We start from the raw sequence: 24,276 nt of genomic DNA, 5'->3' as shown, positions 1-24,276 counted from the left end.
TGGCTACAACATTACTTTAAGATGTTATTTCTCAGTAGATTATATCCTGAAGAGATCATGGAGTCCAGTAGTTAGAGGCCAGGATGGGAGCCAGGACTAGGTTTTTCACTTTGGACAACTACTTGTGTCAGTTTGTCTGTACATCATGGGTAAGGCATGCTAAAGCGTAGCTTTTTCAAGGGTCCCAAGAGAATTACTTGCAAGTATCTAGTAAGTTCCTTGAGGCAGGGTGTCTTATCTAGTACTCAACACATTTAACTTTAATTTCCTGCTTTACTAGGAAGAGACTTTATTCACTATTCTGTTTTGATAGTTATTTGCCAGATACCAAATATCAAGTACTGATGTTTGTGTACAAGTTAGAGATACATAGCAGTTCCATCTAATACCAAATATACAAATAGTATTCATAAAATTACATTTAGACTTTCCCATACAAACATTAAACTAGCTTAATGGGGGAAGGGGGTGGGACAGGGGACTGACAGAAAAAGGCAAGCATGACAACACAATAGTGATAGAAAAATCAACTTACACTGGGGGGAGCTACAGGACAATGGCTTAACTTCCAGGCTCCAGTCAGAAGCTGCAAGGCTGCTTTGCCAGGCCAGGAGACTAGAGATCAAGAGGACAAAGCAGTCAAAGCACCATCTCAGGAGGAGACAGATGGCATAGGTTGTGGGGAGAGACACAAACCTGACTTTAGACTGGGGTGGGCAAACTATGGCCTGCAGTCCAGATCTGGCCCCTCAGAGCTTTGGATCTGCCTCACGGGATTGCCCCCCCCATGCTGCCATAGGCCTCCTGCTGCTCTCAGAAGTGGCTGGCACCATGGGGGGGGGGGAGAACCAGAGGTCTTAGTGCATTGCCCTTGCCTCCAGGCACCACCCCTGCAGCTCCTACTGGCCAGGAATGGGGAACCATGGCCAATGGGAGCTTTGGGGGAGGTACTTAGGCATGGCAAGGGCAGCACATGGAGCCCTGTGCCCCTTCCTCCCCCAGGGGCCACGCAGGGACATGATGCCGGCTACTTCTGAGAGTGGTGCTGCTGCTGCCACCCTGGAGCTGCTTTAGGTAAGTGGTGACAGGCTGGAGCCTGAACCCCTCCTGCACATTCCCTGCCCTGAGCTCCCTCCTGCAGTCTGCACCCCAACCTCCTGAGCCCCCTGCTGCACCCCCTCCCACACCCCACACTCCCCTGCCCTGGCCCTGCATACAATTTCCCCACCCAGATGTGGCCCTCAGCCCAAGAAGTTTGCCCACCTCTGCTTTAGGCTGTTGGCCTATCAGGTGACCATCAAGGAGTGGTCGACAGTAAGTAGATAAAGTATCCCTGCATACAGGCTGACTTAAGATCCACTTTCTCCAAAATGCTTTGCTTCTAAATACTATGCTTTAAGAAGTCCGTTTCATTACTACACACCACTGTCACAGGGGACTAGAATCCTAGGTCCTAGACACAAGTCAGACCTGCCAAGATAAAAATCATTGATGCATAGGGGACTGCAGCTGCAGCCTGGTGTGGAAATCAGGTGACTACATATCGAGAGACTTCAGTGTGAGGCCCCAGGGGGATGTACTTGAAGAAACCAGAAGAGAAGAGGTGCAGTTAACCCTGTAACTGACACCCAGGATTTGAAGGTTACAGAATTCTTGAGGACGTGGCACCTGTGATTAGTCTCAAAGTTGTGAAAGTTTAGAAACAAAATTATATCATGGCTCAATTATACTTTCTGCTGCCCTCCAAATACAGTGTGGGCGGGGGGTCAATATTAGCTGTGCACAAAAGTCTGAGTTATTTTAGAGTCAAATATAAAACTGCACCACAGAGCATGTTTGTTAAAATTGTGGATTAAGGATAAGATTATGTCTGAGGTCATGGACTGTGTCTTCAGAGATCTCCATGACATTTTCTGTGCCCAGCCACTGAGGGTGCTGGGAATTGTGCCCCCCCTTCTGCTTGGGCTTTAGTCATTCCTCCCCGCAAAAAAATCAGCTGTGCCCCCTCTCATTATTTTTAGTAAAAGTCAGACAGATCATGGGCTTCTGTGAACCTCTGGTTATTGCCTGTGACTTACTAAAAAAAGTGACAAAATCATAACCTTATGGATTATGGACAAGTGTAAAAGTGAAAGCTTGAATGAAGCATTTGGCAGTTTTAGGGACATTAAATCTAAAATTGAGCCTAAAGGCTCAAGTCCAATAAGAGTGTTTGCAATCCAAAAGGACAGGGGGAAAAAAAAACTGGAGATACTGTAAACATTTCAACATTGAACCTGGAAGTGAAATTGACTAGACAGACTTGTCCAACCCAAAAAACTAAATCTTGAGACATTAGATTAAAAAAACAAAAACTGAGTTAAACAGGGAAATTTGCTGGTTTACAGGATAATGTAAGTTGATGTCCCTTTGTCAGATTGGTTTCTGTACATGTTGACTCAGATCGCCAATTACATTTTTATTTCCTCCTGGCCTTGTGTTTTCCCCTACTGCCATTGCTCCCTCTCTTTGGTGTCCATAGAAGCAGTACTTGTCTCAGGCTGTTGCACAGCCTGAAATTACAGCATCATGTGTGGGCTCAGCATGTTTAATCACCTGAAACTCCCTCGCTGTGAAAGCAAATGCTGTAAGTCAGCCTTGCCTGATATCCAAAAAATTTACAACTGCTATCCTTAGGTTTGTTAATACCAATAAAAGCTACTCCTTTTGAAGAAAGCCACCATATAAGATTTTCTTCAGCAAGGGATGTCTATCAGCACAACTTTTACAGGGGGTTTTCAAACAAGATTTCAAAGGTCTCAGTCAATGAGATGGAATATGCCAGAGGCAAAAAGATAGAGTACTTCTACACTGCAGTAAGAGACCCATTGCCCAGGTCAGCTGACTCAGACTTCCAGGGATAAACATTGCAGCGTGGAGGTTTGGACTTGGTCTGGAGCCCAGACTCTGAGACCCCACAAGGGGGGGGGGGAGAAGGGAAGAGAAGAGAGAAGGGTCTCAAGCCTGGATCCAGCCTAAGCCCAAATGTTTACACTGCAATTTTTAGCCCTGCAGCCTTAGCCCAAGCCAGCTGATCTTGGCTCCAAGCCTCAGTGCTTTTTTTTTTTTTTTTTTTTCCAATTGCAGCGTAGACATTCCCTGATGGGAGAAGAATCTTACAAGGGTGAGGGAGAGTCTTTGCAATTTTAGGATGGGTACACAGAATGAGCAATTTTAGCAAGGCTACGCACAAACTCTGATATTAGATAAGGGTTGCCATACCCCATCCCCACCCTTGCCTCTCCCTATGAGGAACACCCAATGAGAAGCCTAGCCCCAGCTGCTTAGAAGGAAAAGGTGCTAGGATTCCACCCCCTCCTCCAATGTTATTCCTAGTCCTTGATAGCGCCTTCTCCTGGATTACCTCTAGTGAGAAGAGATTATCTTCCCCATTCTCCAGGTCCTTGAACTAGTGGGGAAGCTAATTTTAAATAAGTCCCCATCCCTATCCTTGTTCCCAGAATAAACTGCTAGGAAGTTTTAGGTTAAGTGTCAGCCTCACCAGCAGTGTTCTTGCTCAGTACATTGCCATGCCACCAGGTGGTGGCATTTTTCTCCTCCTCCTGCAGAACGCTTAAAGAGATCAGGTGCCAGTGGAATCTTCCATTCACAATGCACCCAATACCTGCTTTTTGCTTCAATGGGTATTCTACAAAACCCCTCACCTTAGTACCTGAGGTGACTCCACTTCCCACAAGTCTTCTCCCACATCTTGTAAAAGTGTTTCCTGAATGCATTTCTGGATCTTGAGACCAAGCAGTGAGTCAAGTTTACTGCTAATGGTGTTCTCTATGCAGGAAGATTTACCAGCATCACTCCCATGTGGGCACTTATTCTAGTACAAGAGTGGCCTTTTTTGGTTCAGCTTAAACACCTTCCCCAGAGACAAAAAAGTCATACTGGAATAAGTACTTACATGAGAATTATGCAGGTAAAGCTATATTGGTTTAAATTCACACCTTAGCATATTCTAATATCACTTGCCCAGATGGACAAGCCCTAAGGAAGGCCGAATCAGGACCAAACACTAAAATGACTGAGACTGAGCCCCTATCCATCCTTAAGGCTAGATTAGAGTTGTCCTCAGAGCATCACTAGGGTCTTGCCTATACCAGTTGGTATTACCACCATGGAAAATAGGATATCCCTTTCTAGATTAGACAAGGCTGCAGGAGTGCCAACATGAGGGTTAAAACCTGGTGTTTAGGTGGTGTTAGACAATAGAGTGTTCACCACCACCTGCCATGTCAACACTAGTTTCTTCACTAGAAGAAATTAACTGGTAGCATCAGTGGGAAAGTTTTATGAGTTGAAGGCTCACACTACAGAGAATTAAAGTTGCTGAGATGTTTAACAGGTGTTTATCTATTGCAAAGGAATTGGATTTCTTTCCAGTTTAGCCTCTAGATTTCCAACACTGCATAGTACCTTAAGAGTGGAAGTATGACAGAAGAAATTTCTATTTAACCTCTATGCTACAAAGGAGGCCCTAGAGGGTCTTAAAACTGTGCTGGCCTGCCTACCAATGACATGCATGGGTTGTCTACCTCTATCTTAAAGACTAGAATCCAACTAAGAAGTGAAACCTGACTGGAGAGAGAAATAAAGGTGATTCCTTCCATTTATGACTCAGGCCTTTGAGTTAAGCAAGCTATTGTTAGCAAAGGCATATCCAATGAGTCTTCAAGGGAAGAGACGGCTGCAAATACATATGAGTATTTCAAGAAAGCCTCAAAGATAGCATTACAAAACACTGAGGTTTCTAATGGTAGGAAATAGAAGATCTGATCAGTGTTTCCAAAGCAAATAAGGTACTCAGATCCACAGTGATGAGCATGGTACACCTAGACAAAAGTGAGGGCACTGACTCCTCTTCACATCACCTTCAAGTTACTCACTGTTCTCCCCTCCCTCTAACCCTTTTTAATTAGAAGAGGAAGGAGTTTGTCTGGGAAACAAATGTATAATTAAGCAGCAGTGGCTTTTTTTACTTGGGTGTCTACCTCTCATTCTACCAGTCTGTGGAGTAAGATACCACACCCTGATATTAAATGGTCTACCCTTGCTGCATTGTGTATATTCTAGAGAAGCCCTGCTCTGGGTCACTTGAACCAGGGGAGTTACTGCAGTATGAAGCCACAGAGGAAGACATGGACACTATATTTATTCAGAAGAGTAATCTTGTATCCTTCAAGGGATCTGGAGGCCAGCTATACAGAACTGAACCTGCAGCTACACCAGAAGAGTTACTACACTGACAGTTAAGGTTATTTGTCCTACTTATTTTTCCTGAAAGTAGTCAGGTTTGGAGCAAGCCACGGCAACTTAATGTGAAATGGTCCAGTGACATAAGATTAACATATCAGAACAAGGACAGCTGTAACTTCTTACTGAAAAGAAATCTTTAGCTTCAGAGTCATTTACTTTGTAAATCAATTTAATTCTATGCAGCTTTACTAATCTCACCCCACTAGCTCAGGTGCAGCAGAAGTGTGCTCCAATGCAAGACACTGGCAAAAAGCCAAAACCAAGCATTCAATTTAGCTAAATGAGAATGATTGAGACCCAGCCATAACAGAAGGCATCTTGTTCTTAGGTAACTAGCAGCTACCCATTTCTTCATTTGATTTTTTTCCTTCTAAGTCAAACAGTACTAAGATATATTTATTAACTGCATCTAAGAACTTGTACAATAAAAAATAAGAATGGAAATATTGTTATCCGGTCCCTTCCAAAGCCAAATAAACCAGCCTGTCTAAAGCCTAGTACACAAGTATAAAATGTACTGCTTAAAAATTGTAAGATATTCTGTAACAGAACCTTCATTAACACTTTCTGCTATATAACACAGACTACCAGGAATGCTTATTTTAAACTAGCCAAATTAAGCCTTGGTGTTTGTCAGTTCAGTTTCTTACTGCTTATATTTACAGGCCCAAATCAGCTCCCTCAAGCTTAATCACTCAAATCTGGTACCACAAGGAATTTGTAATGTTTTCCTAGGAAAACAGCCACCATTTGTCAGTAATGTTAAAAAACCTCACAAAAAACATGCATGCCCATCTCAAATCAGATGAATATTTCAGCTATTAGTATTAATAGCTAATTAAATATGGGTCATATAACCCAAACCCTAGAGAAAGCTACAAGTGTAGCTACATAAAATATTGTATTAGTCACTCCAAAGGATCTTTTGCATGGAGACTTGCAGATGCTCCAAGACCACCGGGCTGACTAAGCTCTGGTTCAAACACATTTGCAAGAAGGACTTGAAAACTTTCAAGCAGCATGGGCAGATGCCACTATCGGGCTACATGGAGGGCTGCACTCCATCAGGGAGTCCGAGAGGCTGAAGACAGGTAGTGTGCGCACACAAAGTGCAGTGCTAGTAGCGTGCCAGTTTCATCTTCTGGCCCTGTGGCTCCATTATCCATGGTGAGGCCTGTTACTTGAAACTTGGCCTGTAGCTACTCAAACTGCTGCAGTGAGACAGGAACTCAACTGCTTTGATCCCTACATCGTCTTTGAGGCAAACTGTTGCCATAAAGAGGTAATCAATGTAAAAACATCCCTTATAAAAATGTACGGAAAAAAGACCTCATTTACCATCCCCAAATAGTTTGTAGGGGGGGATTTATGTTGTAGTTTTGTACAAGGTTTACTTTAATCTTGTCTCACCGAAAGCTGCATTTATGAAGATTATACTGAGAGAATAGCTAGTGCTCCCTAAGAAAAGGTTCCCCAGTGACAAAACCCAAGGTCATGAGATTAGCTATAAACTGACATTTCTGTAGCCTTGACAAAGTCTTGCTTTCCTCACCATCACTGCAAGTATGCATTAGCAAAAGCACTGTTTGAGAAACAGCTTGCCTCATGTATAGAACTTTTCATTCCTGGCTGTAGAAGCGATAGAGCAGTCTCACAGGAACACTAGGCTAACAGCAACAATGACATCACTGAGGCAGATCTGTGCTGAGCAGAAAATGTAGCAGCAAAGTGAACCTTAAGAGCTGCTTGCTCAAAAAAGCACAAGATCAGCAAGGATGTCTGAATTAGGGAACATCAGGGAAGAAAATCCAACATGTGACAAAAACATGCTGTCTGTATTTCTTAGAAACCTACTGGTTCCTGTGCTTGTATGTTGTCTTGACTAGGTTTTCTTAGCCAGAGTTTAGAAATGTACTTGTTCCTCTATGACAGGTTTCAGCTTCCAATAAGTCATGCTTCCAACTGTTTAAAGATGCCCTATTCCAGCATTTAGCTGCAAGATAGTAGTATTTTATCAACTGTCAGTTTTAACTATGCAATTAACAGGACCAGACAGAAAATCTTTAAGTTGACCAGGCTAAATTTAAAATGGCTATTCTCTAAACAGGAAAAAATTAAGTTTAGCCTTGACAATAGAGGCAGGTGGCTAAGAGATCATTGTTTTAGAAGACCACAGATGGAAAGAAAGCACTAAACAATAGTTGACAGTAGTGATTACCAATATATTGTTGTGTTTGAAGTCAATGTTTTTACAAGTAGTGTATTCTTCATATGCTAAGTGCCTGTTCCTCAGGAAGCTTTGCCATTGGATAGCAGATTAGGGCACAGTTTTTAACTGTAAAGCCAGCGCCGGAAGATCACTACTACCACCACCACCAAAATGCATGCTAGGTTGTTTATTGTGCACAGCCATTAATGCTCTATGGCTTCTGCCAGTCATGTCAATTCAGAGTCTTGTACCTGAACTGCAACTGCTCCAGTGTTTGTCTGCACCATGCTTTCCTTGGTACAGGCTACTGAATTTAAGCTGCACTTGATGTTTCCTACTTTGGCTGCATAATGAAAACAAGCTTTTTAGGGAGAGGTGGGAAGAGTGTTACTTTCTGCAAGTCACAGCCCTGAGCTTTTTGACCTAGGAAAGAATTCTACCACTGGTAATGGGACCCAGTGATAAACACAAAGTTTTGGCAAAAAAGCCTGAGCTAGACCAGAGTCTATATACTGTAGGTTATAGACTAAAAGTTATGTCTGTACTACAGACACTATGCCAGTATAGACTGTCTATATTACGGCAGCGTAGCTATCTATGCTGACTGAAGGGAGGTTTTCCAGTTGGTGTAAAAACACCATCCTTGAGCAAAAGTAGTTAGGTTAGTGGAGGCATTCTTATCGGTCTCTACCCTGGAGGTTAGATCAGCATAGCTCTATCAGCCAGGGGTATGACTGGGTAGGAGGAAATAACCAGCATAGCTATGTTGGACTTTAACATTGAGTGTAAACTTCACCTTTTAACAGATTCCAAAATAGTTTAATTAAACTGATGCACTTTTGTATAGTTTGGGCTTTGACTATAGGCTAAAGTTTCTTGGCATCCTGCTACACAGTAATCCACCACCATTCTAGAGGATCAGTAGTTTTTTTTTCCTTGCATCTTAGTAGTATGGTGGCATCCTTTGCCTTATTCCTTAATCTTTAGTTTTAGACCAGGCTTTGTAGGCCACCTACATCAAAACAATTTGGGTCTGTCAGAACAACTGCTTCCAATAGCAGTTAAGTAGGCAGTCTTGTGTACACCCCACTTAATTGCATCTTACAGTGTCTTACCTTTGGACTGGTAAAGTTTCACAGCATGACATTTGCAAATATTCTGCAACTTAATTTTCTAGGAAGAGACATTCTCCTCTACCCCAGGAGGAGAGATAGAGTCTAATACAAGTTAGAAACTGAAGCTATCTATATCGTGTCACACAACAATGGGCTCTCCCCAAAGAAGTTTTGTCCATAAATTTGTTCCCGACAGGTAGTCACATGAGACGTCCACACAAGACGATGTAATAAAAATTGCTACTGAAGTTCAGAGTCCAAAAGCACTCTTGTCCTTGGACATTTGAGTATGGTCCAAAAGCAAATAGGCATTGAGCTACAGAACCCACTTTGACTTACCAAACACACCAAAAACCCCAACAGCTGTGGAGAATCTAGTTAGATTTATTTCAGAGCTGTTCCAGTGTGACCAGTTACATTAGTGTATTTTTAAGCCATGCTTCACAATATCTAGTGTTCTGCCTTAAGCATCTTTGTAGATTAGTACTCTAGAAATAACAATCTGTTATATTGTACTTTAAGAATTTGAGAAGTGTTTCTTGATCATCCTAATTGATTACAATTTCTGAAGATCTTCATATATTAGATTCCGCAGTTGCAGTAGATTACTTGTTGACAAAGCTAAAGACTGTTGTATGGCTTTACAACTTAATCCAATCTTGTACCTTTCTGAACTAGAAGCCTGGAATGGCATTAGACTATAACAGTGCATGTGGAAGAGAAGTTTGGGATTACATTTTAAGTGCTTAAGCATTATACTTTATTAGGAAAAGTTCAGAATGCAAAGTATCCACCAAATCTAGACAAAGTATTATTAGTTTGTTGATAGCAAGTCATGTGTTTAGTCAGCTGCTGAAGTCACAAGGGAAAGACAGAATATGCGTTCTTCCTATGAGGGCATGGCAGAACTACTGATTTAAACAGTGAATACACAGTAGCCTACCTACTTTAACCAAACTTCACTCCAACAGATTATAAACAAGAGTTAGTACACTCCAGACAGCCATGCTTAAAGTGCACAGGCCAAGCTGAGATGTAAAGCATTTAAATCAAATACTAGCTGTCTTGGCTGTAAACAAGAGTTCTATGTTAAGTATCAGGGGTAGCCGTGTTAGTCTGTATCCACAAAAACACCAAGGAGTCTGGTGGCACCTTAAAGACTCCTAGTTCTAAAATTACTTAAAGCCATAACCTGACAAATGAATTCAGATACTCTAGTAGAGCGGGTTGGGTTATGTACTTTTTTTTATTACCCCATCTACATTTCTTTATCAAGTAAGAGATTGAGTTGCAATTTGCATAGCACAGAAGAGTTGTTAGTGTTTGGTAGCAGTTCACTATAGACACATTATGGCAATAGAGTTGTTAGTGACATAAAAACGGATATTTCAGTCTTATTTAAGTCTTTAACCCTTATAATTCTCATACAAAAAGCTTCCTTCTTGTTCGGGAGGAATTTGTGACACCTTGTTTTCAGTTGACATGTTTGCACACAGTCCCTTATGTTATAGCAGCTTTGTTCCACCAGGAAAAGTTTTCAAAAAGTTATGCAAGGGAGACAGTTAAACATGCTGGCCTTTGTTTGACTCAAGTTTTTATGTCTTACCAAGGCACTTTGTCTTAAAGAGTTTTAGACATGTGTGTGTGTATACACACACTCCAACTAACTAGCCTTGAGCTAAAAAGCTAGTAACAAGTCAGTATGATCAGAATTTGTTTTAAGATACAGCTAAACCAATACATTATGCTAGTAGTTAGGTATTCATTCATATTTAAGTCCCTCATTAACTTAACTTCTATATATTTTAAAAAGTTTAGCATTGCATCATGCTTAATTTACCCCCATAAGATACTATTGCAGTCTACAGCACTTTAGCATCTAGTTTAATTCTTTCTATCATTGGATCAGTCTTTACACATGCAAAGAAGTTACTTGCACAATAACTGCCAGCCTATTCAGCTGTCTGTGTTGTCCTGTTATTAATTATACTAAGGGCAGTCTGCTAGTAAGATAATTATGTCCACTGAGTAATATTTCAAGCAAATTATAGTATTTCTTTATGAAGATCACATATTCTTAGCCTCTAGCTGTCCCCCTCTTCTCTCCAGAATCTTTGCAGGAATCTGATGACAAAATATGGTAGCTATGTGTGACCAAAGAGGGGGGAAAAAAACAAACACACCTTTCCTATCATAAATTTCATCCTGAATCCTAATTGAGCTCTTACTGATTTTCATGGAGACCACAATACACATGAACAATACAGACAGCTAGAAAGGCTGAAGGGATAGCCTCTTCCACAAAAAAGAACTAAACTTAGCTACAGCATCCATATTGATCAGGAAAGGTTTATATCCAAAACATCAGTTTTCTTATTAGTGATTCTGAAGCATTAAGAAAGCTTCATTGTTACACAGGAGGACTGAGAGAAAGAAATTCTTAAGCCTGTCTCAGTCCTCATACATGCCACTTCTGTCAGCCCCACAACGCCGAGCTCAGTGAGTTCTCAATCACGCAAATCCCAGTATCAGGGAAGAGCCCCTTCCTCTGGCACAGCATGAGACACAAAGGAATAAGCTTCCGGGTCCATCAACTCCCACCCATTAGTCCCCGCAGCTGGGAAGAGAAAGCCCCCCCTCACAGGCCCGCTCCCCCTCCTACTCCAACAAGGGAGGAGCCCCGCTGCCACCGCCTCCCAGAGCCCCTCCTCTCGCTTTAGAGCTAGATACCGGGACCTTCTGCCTCTCCGTCCTCAGAGAGAGTAGGGTGGAGCCGGCTGCCTTCCCCGAGGCTGAGAAGACGTGGGGGGGGGGGAAGGGGAGGAGAGAGAAGGGGGAGAGAGCAGCTGCCCCCCCCCCCGCCCGCTCCGATTCGGGGAGCGAGCTCCGCTACCTCCTTCGCTCGCAGCGCCGGGCCGACGCTCCCGGCGCCAGCAACACACTGCCCCCAACACAAACCCCGGCGAGAGCCCGCTGCCTCTGCCCAGTCACAGCCTCCCCGCCAGCCCCTCCCAAGAGGACCCCCTCCAGCCTCCGTCGTCCCCCCGCACAAAGCCCCAGTGCGAGCGAGGGGGGAAGCAGCCCGTAGGCCACGGTCCTAGGCCCACCTCCCTGCCCCGGAGGGAAGAGAGCCGCACAGCCCTGCCAACTCGGCCACTCACCGCACTCAATAGCCCCGCGACACCTGCTCCAAGCCTCGCTTCCTCCTCCGCTCCCTTCGGCTCCGCTTTAATGGGGCCAACAGCCTCTCCGCTTTCACTTCCGCCTCTCCCTGGCCAGCTTCCGGTCACGGGACCATCCAGCGCTGCGACGTCAGCACGCACGGGATAGGGCGTGGGGCAGTCGCCCGCTGGACCCGCGTCACATGTCCAAGCACGGTCGTCTTGGCGTCACCTGGGTGGCCATCTTGGATTCCAGGCCCTTGAGTGGAGCGTCAGAGTCAGCCCCGCCTTCTCCGTGTCACGTGCACATCCTGGGGCCTGGGCCCTCGGCGAGAGGCACGTGGGTTCCCGCGGTGCCCTGGAGCCGCCCGCCCGAGGGCATGGTCCCGGCCCAGTGCCCCGCACGGCTCAGCCCGCTGTGGCAGGCCTGCCCGGCACGGGGTTCCTCGTCCCTTCTCCGGCGGTGGGGGGGTTTGGCCCTCCGGGAAGAGCAACCACTGCAGCTTTTGCAAGGGCCTGGGGGAAGTTGAGGGCCCAGCTACAGGGGTGCAGTCGCACCACCATAGCTATAGTGGTATCCCTGCCCACGTGGATGCACCCCGAAATGTGTCCGCCCAGGGGTAGTTACACTGCATAACTAGGGCAGTACCAGCATGCTGGTGAATTTCCCTATGTCACCAAGCCTTTAGTCATTGGGGTTAAGGGCACACTAGAAATACCATGGTTTAGGCTCCTATTACTCCCCACCCCCGTCTCGATTTTCTACACTTGCTGTCTGGTCATCCTACCATGGATAGATGAGTGACCAGGCAGATTAGTGGGATAGAAAAGATGGATAAGGACAGATATGATGGATAAAATAGATACATCCACACTGTTAATTAGCTGATGTTTATACAGTCCTTTGAAAGTCTCATGTATGCATCAGCAATACAATTATATTCTGCAATAATACATTGTATGCCCCTCATTCTATCACTTGCTCTTTTTGTTCCCTTTTTACCCTTTTCACTCCACCCAAGCCACATGACCATCTCTCATCATTATGCTTGTCTCCCACCCTCATCAGCTCTAGGCTTTCCTCCACAGGGGCCCCCAACTACTGAAACTCCTCCAAGCCTGCATGCAACCACATTCAGTCTCCTCAAATCTCACCTTTTTCAGGGAAGTGTGAACAAGTTGGGTAATTGAGAATTATCCCCTTCAAAATCTCATCCAAACAAAAATCATACAACTAACAAGATATGTGCAAAATGTCACTGTGATCACTTGCTTTTCATTACATCCCATCTCTCATCATTTGTATGCAGTTCTCTATATAGGCTCAGATCTAGGTTTATGTGAGAATGGGATCTCACAGCCTGATCTAGCCCACTGCAGTTTATGCAAGTCTTAATGTTGACTGCAACAGGAGCTGGATCAGCTTTTTAGAGCAGAGGATGGGGAGTCAGGACACTAGGTTCTATCCCTGACGTGTGAGATTGTGCAAGATCTTCACCTCCTCTGTGCCTCAATTTCTCCATCTATTGAATGGTATTAATTATACTGACCCTTCACACAGGGGGATTGCATTGTTTAATTTATTCATGCTTATAAACTGCATTGAAATTATTGGATGGAAAGTGCTGGACAATGTGTTGTTTATTATGATGATGCTTCATAGAACAAAAGAAGAAAGACTTAGGGAAAAGCTCAAGGACAGAACTCATGAAGGTGCATCACTGCTTTGGCTGTGGTACTCGTGCCATCCTCTCTGTGCAGCCGAATTATCACAGAGTCCAGACATGCAGTGGCTACAGCATTAAACTGGGGCACAGCATTCAACATCTCCACCTGTATGTTTCCTGAAAAAAGACCATAAAATGCTGGGTGTGCAAAGAACAGACATTACTGACAGGCTATAAGGTGCTGCTCGCCCAGTTCTAAAGGTTCCTTTTTTTCTATACAGTACTCAGAGGAGCTAGATTCAGTGTTTGAAAATTCTGCCTTCTGTGGAGCACAAGAGTTCTGGCAAAAGTGCAACACATTTATTTTAAATGGGATATTTTTCTTATGCATCGTTAGAGAAAACCTAACACAAGGCTGGGATGTTGCTTTATTTCTTCCTTTGTATGATCAGCAGCTCTGCCATGCAATATTCTCTTATCATGTTTTGCTAATCCCTGCAGGTAATGCTTTCCCTCATCAGACTAACATGGCCCAATCCTGCTCCCATTGAAGTGAATGGGAATTTTGTCATTGAGTAGGATATGGAGCTGTATATGTAAGGGCCACAGCTTGCTGCAAACATCACAGTTACATTGAAAGATAGAAAAATCAAAGAAGAAAGATGCAACTATAAAGTCAGATGCAGGTATGGATTGAAGCCTCATGATTATTCTATGTGCATCATATTGACACCACCTGTCAATGAAAATGAAAACAAGTGTAGGTTAAAATAAAAAGTGCAATGCAGTGGAAATCCTGATAAGGTGACTGGTCAGCACAAATAGTTTTCATAGCCTATTAGGAAGTCAGTGTTTCTTGACAGACCAGTTTGTTTGAGAATAAACAAAATCAAAACCTTAAAAAGTGGATCATTTTGAAACCAAATGTCAGTTGTTTCCAGGTAAAAATGTTATTGGGGAAATCAGTGGTCTCACAGGGGTTAGTGGATTTGTGTCCCTTTTAATAATTGCCTGACATCTGGTTGTCAATTTCACACATCAACACACTCCATACACTAAATCCCTCCACATTAGGAAATAAGAATTCCTCCACCATTGTCCTGTTCCTCATGTGACAAACAATCCAACTTCCTACTCCAACTAAATATAATAGTATGTGAGATCCCTTATAATGCCTCCTTCCATGCCTTTTGTTTCAATATGGCTCCTCCTTTTTCATGCTATACAAGATAGTTCATTCTCTCCATTTTAGCAATGCAAATAAGAGTAAATGTATCAATACAATCCAATTTATGTAAACCAGACAATGTAGACAATGTGCTATTTTTTCTTGGAGGAATGCATATGTGATGGAATGCACCATGTATTCATACCCTGCACACTAATCTTTGTACAAAATATGCCTTGTAAAGTATACTTTGAAAACTGAATAACTTGTTGGTCAATAATATGGCAAAATGTATGTAACATCATTACATGTAAAGTTATGAACATAAGATGAAATCACGACTGAAGTGTGTTTACCAGACAAGTCTGGGAAGTAGGTTCACCTGTTTCTCAAAGACAAAGGACAAGTTTGTCTAGTTGGATGTCATCAAAGCTTATGGGCCGTCACCTATCAAGTGGCCATTCTTTGGCATTTAAGGGGGGTAAGGCAAGAGACAAACAGATCTGCAGCTTAGCAAACAGAGGTGAACAGCAACTGCATAACATCTCTTCTCCCACCAGACTCCATATCTCCTTGCTCTCAGCTGAAAAGAATTTTATCTAGGGGTCACTCTCAGGAAAATGCATTTTCAAAGGGTGACTGAACTATAAAAGTGAAGGGCAAAAACACCTTGAGTTATTTCTCCCTGTCCATTTCTCTTTTTGCAACTAAGAAGACAAAAGAAACAGCCATTGGGCCTTGGGAGTAGATCCAGACGTAAAATTTGGTCATCAATGCTACTGAAAAACTTGTGGTAAGAATGCCACCCTGACCCAAGTCTAGTTTGTTAAGTTTAGTAATAGGAAGTATTTTATCTGTATTTTTCTTGTAACCATTTCTGACCTCAAAGCCTCATTACTTGTACTCACTTAAAATCTTATCTTCTTTTGTTAAATAAACTTATTTTATTCTTTAATCAAAACAATTCCAGTGTTGTGAACTGTGTAGGTAAGTCCATTTAAAAGAGCAAGTTGTATCTTGATCCTTGTAGAGGAGCAAGAGACAGAATATATATGCTCTGTCCACCACAGGTCTGGACAGTGCAGAACATATGTTTTTGGGGGAAAATCCAGGACTGGGAGTGTGTTGGGGTCATCCTGCAGGTGGTAATCGAGACTGGTGAAAGCCAGAGTGTGATGGGCATGTATTGGACAGGCTGCAACTATAGATAGACACTCAGAGTATTACCTGCATGCTGGCAGGCTGTTTATGAGCTACCCAGGTGGGATCTACTGCAGTAAAGCATTGTGAGGCACCACAGGTTACAGGGCAGATGGTGACAGCCCCCCCCCCCCCCACTGGTCTGGATTGCACCCTGGAATGTCATAGCATATTAGAACATATTCAACGTTTTAATAGAAGAATCAGAAGAAAAGTCCATCTAAATCTAATCTTATCTCAATATAATGGACCAGTCCCTGTTGTATCTTGAATTCCAATTCATGACATGGTATTAGACATTCAGTTGGTGCTTTTGGCTGTAAATCTGTTAAATTCTCAGTGGTGCCTGCATTTAGTGTTAGGATATAGATATTCAGGCCTGTCTGTAAAGGCCTGTACTCTAAGAATTTAGATGTATTCTTATCACTTGGCTAGTTATAGAGATATAAAAGAAAGAATCAAAATCACTGTCTGCCGGTGTAAGGGCCTTCTCTTACTGTGACAGTCTGCGGCCCTGTTCTTAGGCTAAGGCCTTTGGCTAAGCAACTGAGGCAGCCATAAACTGGGAAGCGACCAGTCACATCCTCACATTCCAAACTAGTCACATTGAAATAAGGTGCTATTGGGCTGTTAGGAATACAATACTGTCCTGATAGTGCCTTTCACCTCCAGAGAAAGGGAAGTGCCTAGAAAATGTAAAAGGAAACTTAGTTTGATAGCATCCTGTCTGGCAAGAACGCAGTTATCAATAGCTGGGATGTGAAATCCTCACTTCTGTATTGTTTTGTCACTTTGCTATTGTTTGTCTGTATAATCTCTGTCTGGTTCTGTGATTGTTTCTGTCTGCTGTATAATTAATTTTGCTGGGTGTAAACTAATTAAGGTGGTGAGATATAATTGGTTACATAATCATGTTACAATATGTTAGGATTGGTTAGTTAAATTTCAGGAAAATGATTGGTTAAGGTATAGCTAAGCAGAACTCAAGTTTTACTATATAGTCTGCAGTCAATCAGGAAGTGGGTGGGGGCGGGGTGGGGTGATGGGAACAGGGAATGGGAGCAAGGAAATTAGAATCATGTTTGGCTAAGGGCAGGAATGGGAACAGGGACACAGGTGTAAGGCTCTGTGGTGTCAGAGCTGGGAAGGGGGACACTAAGGAAGGAAACTGGAATCATGCTTGCTGGAAGTTCACCCCAATAAACATTGAATTGTTTGCACCTTTGGACTTTGGGTATTGTTGCTCTCTGTTCATGCGAGAAGGACCAGGGAAGTAAGTGGGTGAAGGAATAAGCCCCCTAATATTTATAATGCACTTTTCATCATAATATTCACTTTACAAATACTAAATAATTATTGTTTGTATAAATTGTTTATTAACTTTAAAATAGATCTCTACAAAAAACTACAACTAGATACTCAGGCAATGCTAGATAGCATGAAGCTACAGTTTAGGGGCATTCCACAGTTAAGATCTGACCTTAAACAGGGAGTGCAGATTAAGAGTCCAATTCTGGACCCTAGTTCTATAACACAGTCTGAATGTACAAAATTCTGAGGATTACAAAGATGCTGGCCTACAGTTAGCCCATGTCTGGGCACATGCTACATATTTTATCAAAAGACTGGATTAATTCTGCTCATTTTCATTTTTTTTCTCCAGAACACACTAATCTGCCTTCCTTCAGATGGCTGCAATCCTTTGCTTCAGTACATCACTGAATAGCTTCTCAAGAACTTCCCTGGATGTTTAGCCTGACCCACCGAGAAGGAAGAGACAGACTTGTGGATTGTGACTATTGGAAATATTCAGCACCAGCTAAAAAAAGATTTAACCTTTCTCAATGAAACCTCACTCCCCTCCTCCAAATCCCTCCTCACGACTCACTTCTCTTGACTAGCTTTCCAATGCTAATCTCAATTCCACAACCTCTACCCTCTGACTGACTTCCTCAAACTAACATTATAATATTTTAACTTTCTAAAAAAAAAAAAGAGGAACCAACAAGATATGAACACAAGATCTCTTACTTTTGTAACTCTGGAGTCGTCTAGTTTTCTCCCAACACAATCCTTTATTTGTCATCCTTTGATTCATTTTGGCTAATCGAAGCTGTGACCTCACTAGCATATTTCTTAAAAATCTTCCAATGTTGCATTACCACTTATGCAATTCCACTGGTGGAACCTACTGTAGGTTCGTCACCTTCCTTTTCACCACCATATTGTCCAATCCCTGCTTGCCGTATGAATGCAGAGCTAGTAGTCAGCACTAGTGCTTTCAGTGTGGCTACCATCAATGGATCTACACTGGGCTACAACAACAATGGCAGATTTAAGTGAAATGCCTGTGGACATAAGGTTTTAGGATCTGGGCTAGTGTGGTTTTGAGTACTTATTGCAAGGTGTACAATGCCCTCAATTCCAATTGACTTCTATAGCAGTGAGAGTTCTGAGTACCTCATAGGGGCTCCTTACAACCTGTACACCTCAGTTCCTGTCTTCTCGATTTGTCTGTAAAAGTCATGACCATCTATCCTGCTGTACGGATACTAATAATAACAGAATATCCTCCCTTCTGGTCTCAGCTTGATGCTTGTTACATTTCTCATTGCGGTCTTTATTGTTTGTGTCATATGTTCTGTTAATACACGTATCCTTTATTCATGGAAGATCTCTGGACTTGTTCATAGGTATCTGACCACTTGTAATAAGTATATAGGTTTCAGAGTAACAGCCGTGTTAGTCTGTATTCGCAAAAAGAAAAGGAGTACTTGTGGCACCTTAGAGACTAACCAATTTATTTGAGCATCTTATTATTTTTTTTTTAAGAGACTAACCAATTTATTTGAGCATGAGCTTTCGTGAGCTACAGTTCACTTCATCGGATGCATACCGTGGAAACTGCAGCAGACTTTATATACACACAGAGAATATGAAACAATACCTCCTCCCACCCCACTGTCCTGCTGGTAATAGCTTATCTAAAGTGATCATCAGGTTGGGCCATTTCCAGCACAAATCCAGGTTTTCTCACCCTCCACCCCCCCACACAAATTCACTCTCCTGCTGGTGATAGCCCATCCAAAGTGACAACTCTTTACACAATGTGCATGATAATCAAGTTGGGCCATTTCCTGCACAAATCCAGGTTCTCTAACCCCCTCACCCCCCTCCCAAAAACCACACACACAAACTCACTATCCTGCTGGTAATAGCTCATCCAAAGTGACCACTCTCCCTACAATGTGCATGATAATCAAGGTGGGCCATTTCCAGCACAAATCCAGGTTTTCTCACACACCCCCCACCCCCATACACACACAAACTCACTCTCCTGCTGGTAATAGCTCATCCAAACTGACCACTCTCCAAGTTTAAATCCAAGTAAAAAGTCTCTAAGGTGCCACAAGTACTCCTTTTCTTTTTGCGAATAAGTATATACTGTTCTTAAATCCCTCACTCACTTAATATTTTTTCATCCTAACCCTTAATGTTTCCCTATCAGAAATGAATTACTGCTGGGTGATGGTTACTCTGGAGAGTATCTACTCCAAAAGATTGAAAATTTGGCACATCAGACATTCTCAATTTAGTTTCTTCTTCTAGGAAATGTCCTAACAGAAAGAACTTAAAGAAGTGAGTTTTGGGGATATTAAATTGTTCTCCAATAACATTACATTGACAAAGTTTGAATCCTAAAATCTTTCCACTGTCTAAAAAAATTTCCCTGGAAAATTTGAGAAAATTGTATTATATTATTAATAATGTATAGTGCTTGAGCACTTGACACCAAATACTGACAGCAGTTCTAATCACCTTATCTCATGTCAGATCTTTTATTCATGTTTCTGTTAATGTAGTGGAAGTGTGATAGGGTGAGGAAGCAATTATTAGCTGATAGAAAGGGGAAAGAACATACTTTCCTAAGGGGAGCTGCTGGCTGCTCAGTGTATCAAAATCAGGCTACTTATTCAGGGCCCTAAATATGGACTTAGAAACCTAAATTTAGGCTCCTCCTTTTGAAGATCTTGCCTGTCAACTCTAAATTTCTCTGAGCAAACCAAATACCCAAACAGTTATACTTACCTGACATTCATCTCAGTGGAAGTCTCTCCAAAGGTTTTTGAGACACATTTACATAGAAGAGTCACCACTGACTGGAGTAAATGATTTTTAGGAGTATGTGTAGTATCTAAAAGAGAGCATTTAACATATAAGAGTCTATCATCATATAGATCATATATATATACATCAGCATATAGTGAAATTATTAGGTTTAGATTTCCCAGTGCAACACATTGTGATGGTTTCCTGTCTTACACTCTCTTGTGTGCCAGAGGTTTTAGTAATACAGCAAATTAGGGTGAAAGAATTACACCCTTCCTTTACACCCCATGCTGAATATTAGATAATTAATCTTTACAAGTGCCTAGGAGCTACTTTACAAATGGGGAAACAAAGTCACAGAGAGGTGAAGTAACTTGCCTGAGGTCACACAGTGAGTCAGTGGCAAAGTCAGAATTAGAACCTTGGAGTTCCTAGGCCACATCTGTCTAAATATAGACACTTTGAAAAACTTGTATATGAATACAGGAAGTCATCCAGATAAGTACACAGGGAGGTATTTGATATGGTGTATTTGTAGACATTATTACCAAATGTGTATGCAATAAACATGTAAGTAGGTGATGCTTTTATAAACATAGTAAAGGGCATTCTTTTTCAGTAAAGTGTTTGCTATTGCCGCAGGTAACCTATGTAGTAGATTCTGCCTGTTATTGTTATATAGCACTGTAAGCAGACATGATATTTACAAGGTAGGGGTGTACATATTTGTTCAAATTCTACATGATGGGGGCCAGATAAGTAGACAGATAACACAGAGATAATGTACCAAGTCCTTGCCCCAAATAACTTACAGTCCAACAGCTCAAATGGGTACAAGACAGCCCAAGGTAATATGGTTAGATAGTACATACTGGAAAATAAGAAAAGCATGTGGCCATTGTAACTGGAATGCTTTGTGTGATGGGTGGATTGTGTCATGTTGCTATTGCACCCAAAATGTTTTGTGTGGCAGGTGGAATAGTCGCATCACCACTCTTAATTGGAATGTTTCCTGAACCAGGTGGATTGTGTCATGGTGCTGTTATACCCAGAATGCTTCATGTGACAGGTGCATTGTGCTATGTGACCACTGTAAATTGAATCTTTCATGGGACAGGTGGACTTTGTCATGTTGCTATTCCTTAATAACAGTATTGATTTTGTCATGTGAGATCACAGTCTCAGTGCTGAAAGGCATCCTTTCAGAGACTATGAGCTGAAAAAAAGTACCTTGGAGATTCCCAGAGGTGCACTATATGGAACAAACTCTGTCCTTAGATACACACATGCAAGTCCTGTTGAAGTCAGTGGGAATTGCTAGCAAATCTGAAGGCACAATTTAACCTCCCATACTCAAAATACCTTCCTGACAGGTTCAGCAAGGAGAGAGAGGCTGCAATTACATGCCATTGGCCATGCATACGTGTCCAATACCTATCTGCCATTGTTACACTGCAGTGTTTCTCAACCTTTTCAGGTTGTTGACTACTTATACGAAGTCAAAAATGTTCACAACCCCCTTACATTTGCTATAAAAGTAAGAGCAAATAAGGTGTCGGTGGTAATAATGATACGCTTGTGTCATTTATTTGTGTGTGTGTTTCGAACGGTTGAAAGAGATTACTTGGTCTTGAAGGTAACTCAGTATTGAAGGTAACTCAAGAGTGTACGGGGACTGTGGGGGTGTGGGTGAGATATTCTTTGCTTTAGTTTGTAATACATTTTTCAGTGCCTTATTGCTCCCTGATTGCCTTTTCTATCCCTCTTTGAGGTCATGACCCACTGCTTCAGAAACACTGATCTACCAAGTTGAAGTGATGCTCTTTGAAAAGCTGCTGACTTATTAAACATATCTGTTAAAGGTGATCTGTAAGGCTTCAGTTACTACATGTCAAAACTGTAGTTTATGGTTCCAAATTGCTGACAAAATCAATAAAATACATTGAAAATTATACTTCTTTGTTCTCCCTGTTTGTTTGGGTGGAAAGATATCCCCTGGGATTTTCTCCTTGTTTTCCTTTCCTTTCCTGCTGTCAATCCAAGAGCAATTAGGCTCTGAAAAGTGCCACATCCAGCCCACATCGCCCAAAGGACAGCCCAAAGAATGCAGAATATGGGGAACATGCCACATGGGAGCATCTTCTGTGGAGTCCTGCCTACTGTCTCATTGTTGCAAACAATGGGGTTATCCTAACAGCCCTTCTGTTACCTTGGATCAGTCCATTGACCAATACCAAATGCTTCAGAAAAGGACAACACAAACTTCACGAAATACATCTGTTATCAATGTGGCAGTGGTATAGGTGAGTTGTCCATGATGATCTCCACACCTGCAAAGACAAAAAAAGAAGACCTTTTTCTGGCACTCAGTTTTGATTTTCACAGCCCATCAACAGTTTCTGTAATCAGGAAATGGTATACGACACTCTGCCAGTGCCAGACAACACTGAAAGGTGGCTTGTGTACACAGAGAGTTAACACTCTCCTGTTTCAGAGTAACTTTCCACAGTATGCATCCGACGAAGTGAGCTGTAGCTCACGAAAGCTTATGCTCAAATAAATTGGTTAGTCTCTAAGGTGCCACAAGTACTCCTTTTCTTTTTGCTCTCCTGTTTGATAGTCTCTATGGAATCCTTATCAGACATTTGACATGACTCAGCCAAGTCTCCCCCAGGAGAAGGGTTATTGCAGATCACGAAGGACAAACATATTGATAGGACCATGAAGAGGTCTTCTTGGCAAATAGCCAGGCTCAGTCCAGAGGTTTTAATTGTATACCTTCATAGGAACTAGGTCTCCCTTTCCTAGCGAAATATAAATAATTTGAATGGTACTATCTAATAAATCCACTGTTTGTTGCTTCCAAATAACGAACAACACACTACTTAATAATCTGGCATGAATTTCACATTATCTCAGTCAGACTTAAAACAGTACAGCCACAATTTTCCTTAATGAGACCCAAAGCAAGTCAATAACTGTAAGTGAGTTAACTACACCCTCTCTTTCCTGCTGTAAAGAAACCCACAACTTTCTATGCAGTCCAGAGTAGGTTTTGCAAGCTTGAGCATCCCTTACAACATTCTGGTTAGGCACAGTCCTTGCCAACAACTATAGCCTACTGTAATGCATTAACAGCACAGGTTTGCCACCCTCTTTATATCAGGGGTTATCAAACTGGGGATCGGGACCCCACAGGCGGTCGCGAGGTTATTACATGGGGGGTCACGAGCTGTCAGCCTCCACTCCAAATCTTGCTTTGCCTCCAGTATTTACAATAGTGTTAAATATATAAAAAAGTGTTTTTAATTTATAAGGGGGAGTTGCACTCAGAGGCTTGCTGTGTGAAAGTACAAAACTTTGAAAACCACTGCTTTACATGCATATGCTGTGTTCCAAGGTAAATACAACAGCAACCTCTTGTCCTTCAACAAATATAAAACTATGACAGATGAGAGTTGTTCTCTCAATGAAAAAGATTCCATTAGAAAATGGAAACTCACATATTCCACAGAAAAACAGAATAGTGTAGCAATTGTTCCACAGGCTTTACTAACAAGGAAGGGTTGCATTTCTGGGACTGCATTAGCTGTGAACTGTGATCTGGCATCCTAATTTGCAGGATGTTAAAGGATCAGAAAATAACCAATTTGAGCCATCAAGCAAAATAAACACAGCAATGTTTGGCACACCACATTCTTACATTAAGTTGTCATGTTGTTATACAGGAGTTTGTCTTGTCAAGCAGGGAAAAGTGGCAACCCTCATTACTTCTCCTCTTGATAGAGGCATTTTTGCTCTGCCCTTTCTCTAAGGAACAAGGGCCCAAATCTTCAAAATATATTTGGCCATCTAACTTGATTGATTTCAGTGGAAGTTAGGAGCCTAATATCTCTGAGGATCTGAGCCAAAATCTTTCCCTTGCAATGTTGTAACACAATGATGTTGAATCTAACCTGAAGTCACATTGGGCTCTCCAAACATCCTGAAAGTCTGGCTGTTCCGAAGACCTGTGAAATCAGTACTGCTCTGCAAAATTCAGAACAGTGTACTTGGACCCAAAATTTGAACCATTTAATGAGCAAGGGGTGTGTATTTAGGAAGTAAATAGTTCCCCTGCCCAGCCCAATTTCCTGCTCCTGTTTTGCATGTGTAGTGGGAAGTTGCGTATGTTTAGAGCCAGATTGACTATGTGTATATACATATTATAATTTATGAGTGAATGCACTGAAAACTGGTAATTCACATACCACTTGTTTAGAACAAAATACCTGCAGTTCACCTCAACTTTTCAAAAGCACAATAGTAATTAGTGTTTGCAGTGTTGCTGTAGCCAGTT

General features: G+C 42.1%; 1 protein-coding gene and 1 long non-coding RNA gene across 3 annotated transcripts in view; both read right to left on the bottom strand.

The window, feature by feature from the left end:
• Nucleotides 1-11,930, bottom strand: part of RAB7A (RAB7A, member RAS oncogene family) — a 31,751-nt gene extending 19,821 nt beyond the window's left edge. Inside the window, exons 1-2 of one of the 2 annotated variants that reach the window (XM_073351398.2) lie at nucleotides 11,793-11,930; nucleotides 536-615 (exon numbers count right to left, since the gene is read on the bottom strand). The gene's annotated coding sequence lies outside the window, so the exon portion shown is untranslated. The remainder of the gene's footprint in view (nucleotides 1-535; nucleotides 616-11,792) is intronic. The other variant, XM_073351397.2, reaches the window with a different exon arrangement.
• A 1,491-nt stretch (nucleotides 11,931-13,421) lies between these two features.
• LOC140914176 (uncharacterized) lies at nucleotides 13,422-22,260 on the bottom strand. The gene is made up of 3 exons (XR_012159787.1): nucleotides 22,147-22,260; nucleotides 19,917-20,022; nucleotides 13,422-13,636 (listed from the first exon to the last, which is right to left on the bottom strand). It is a non-coding gene; the product is annotated as an uncharacterized LOC140914176 (long non-coding RNA).
• Nucleotides 22,261-24,276: the final 2,016 nt, after the last annotated feature.

Source organism: Lepidochelys kempii, chromosome 7, assembly GCF_965140285.1.
Source record: "Lepidochelys kempii isolate rLepKem1 chromosome 7, rLepKem1.hap1, whole genome shotgun sequence".
Taxonomy (NCBI): Eukaryota; Metazoa; Chordata; order Testudines; family Cheloniidae; genus Lepidochelys; species Lepidochelys kempii.
The sequence above is the reverse complement of the archived record's forward strand: the minus strand, read 5'-3'. Positions and strand labels throughout refer to the sequence as shown.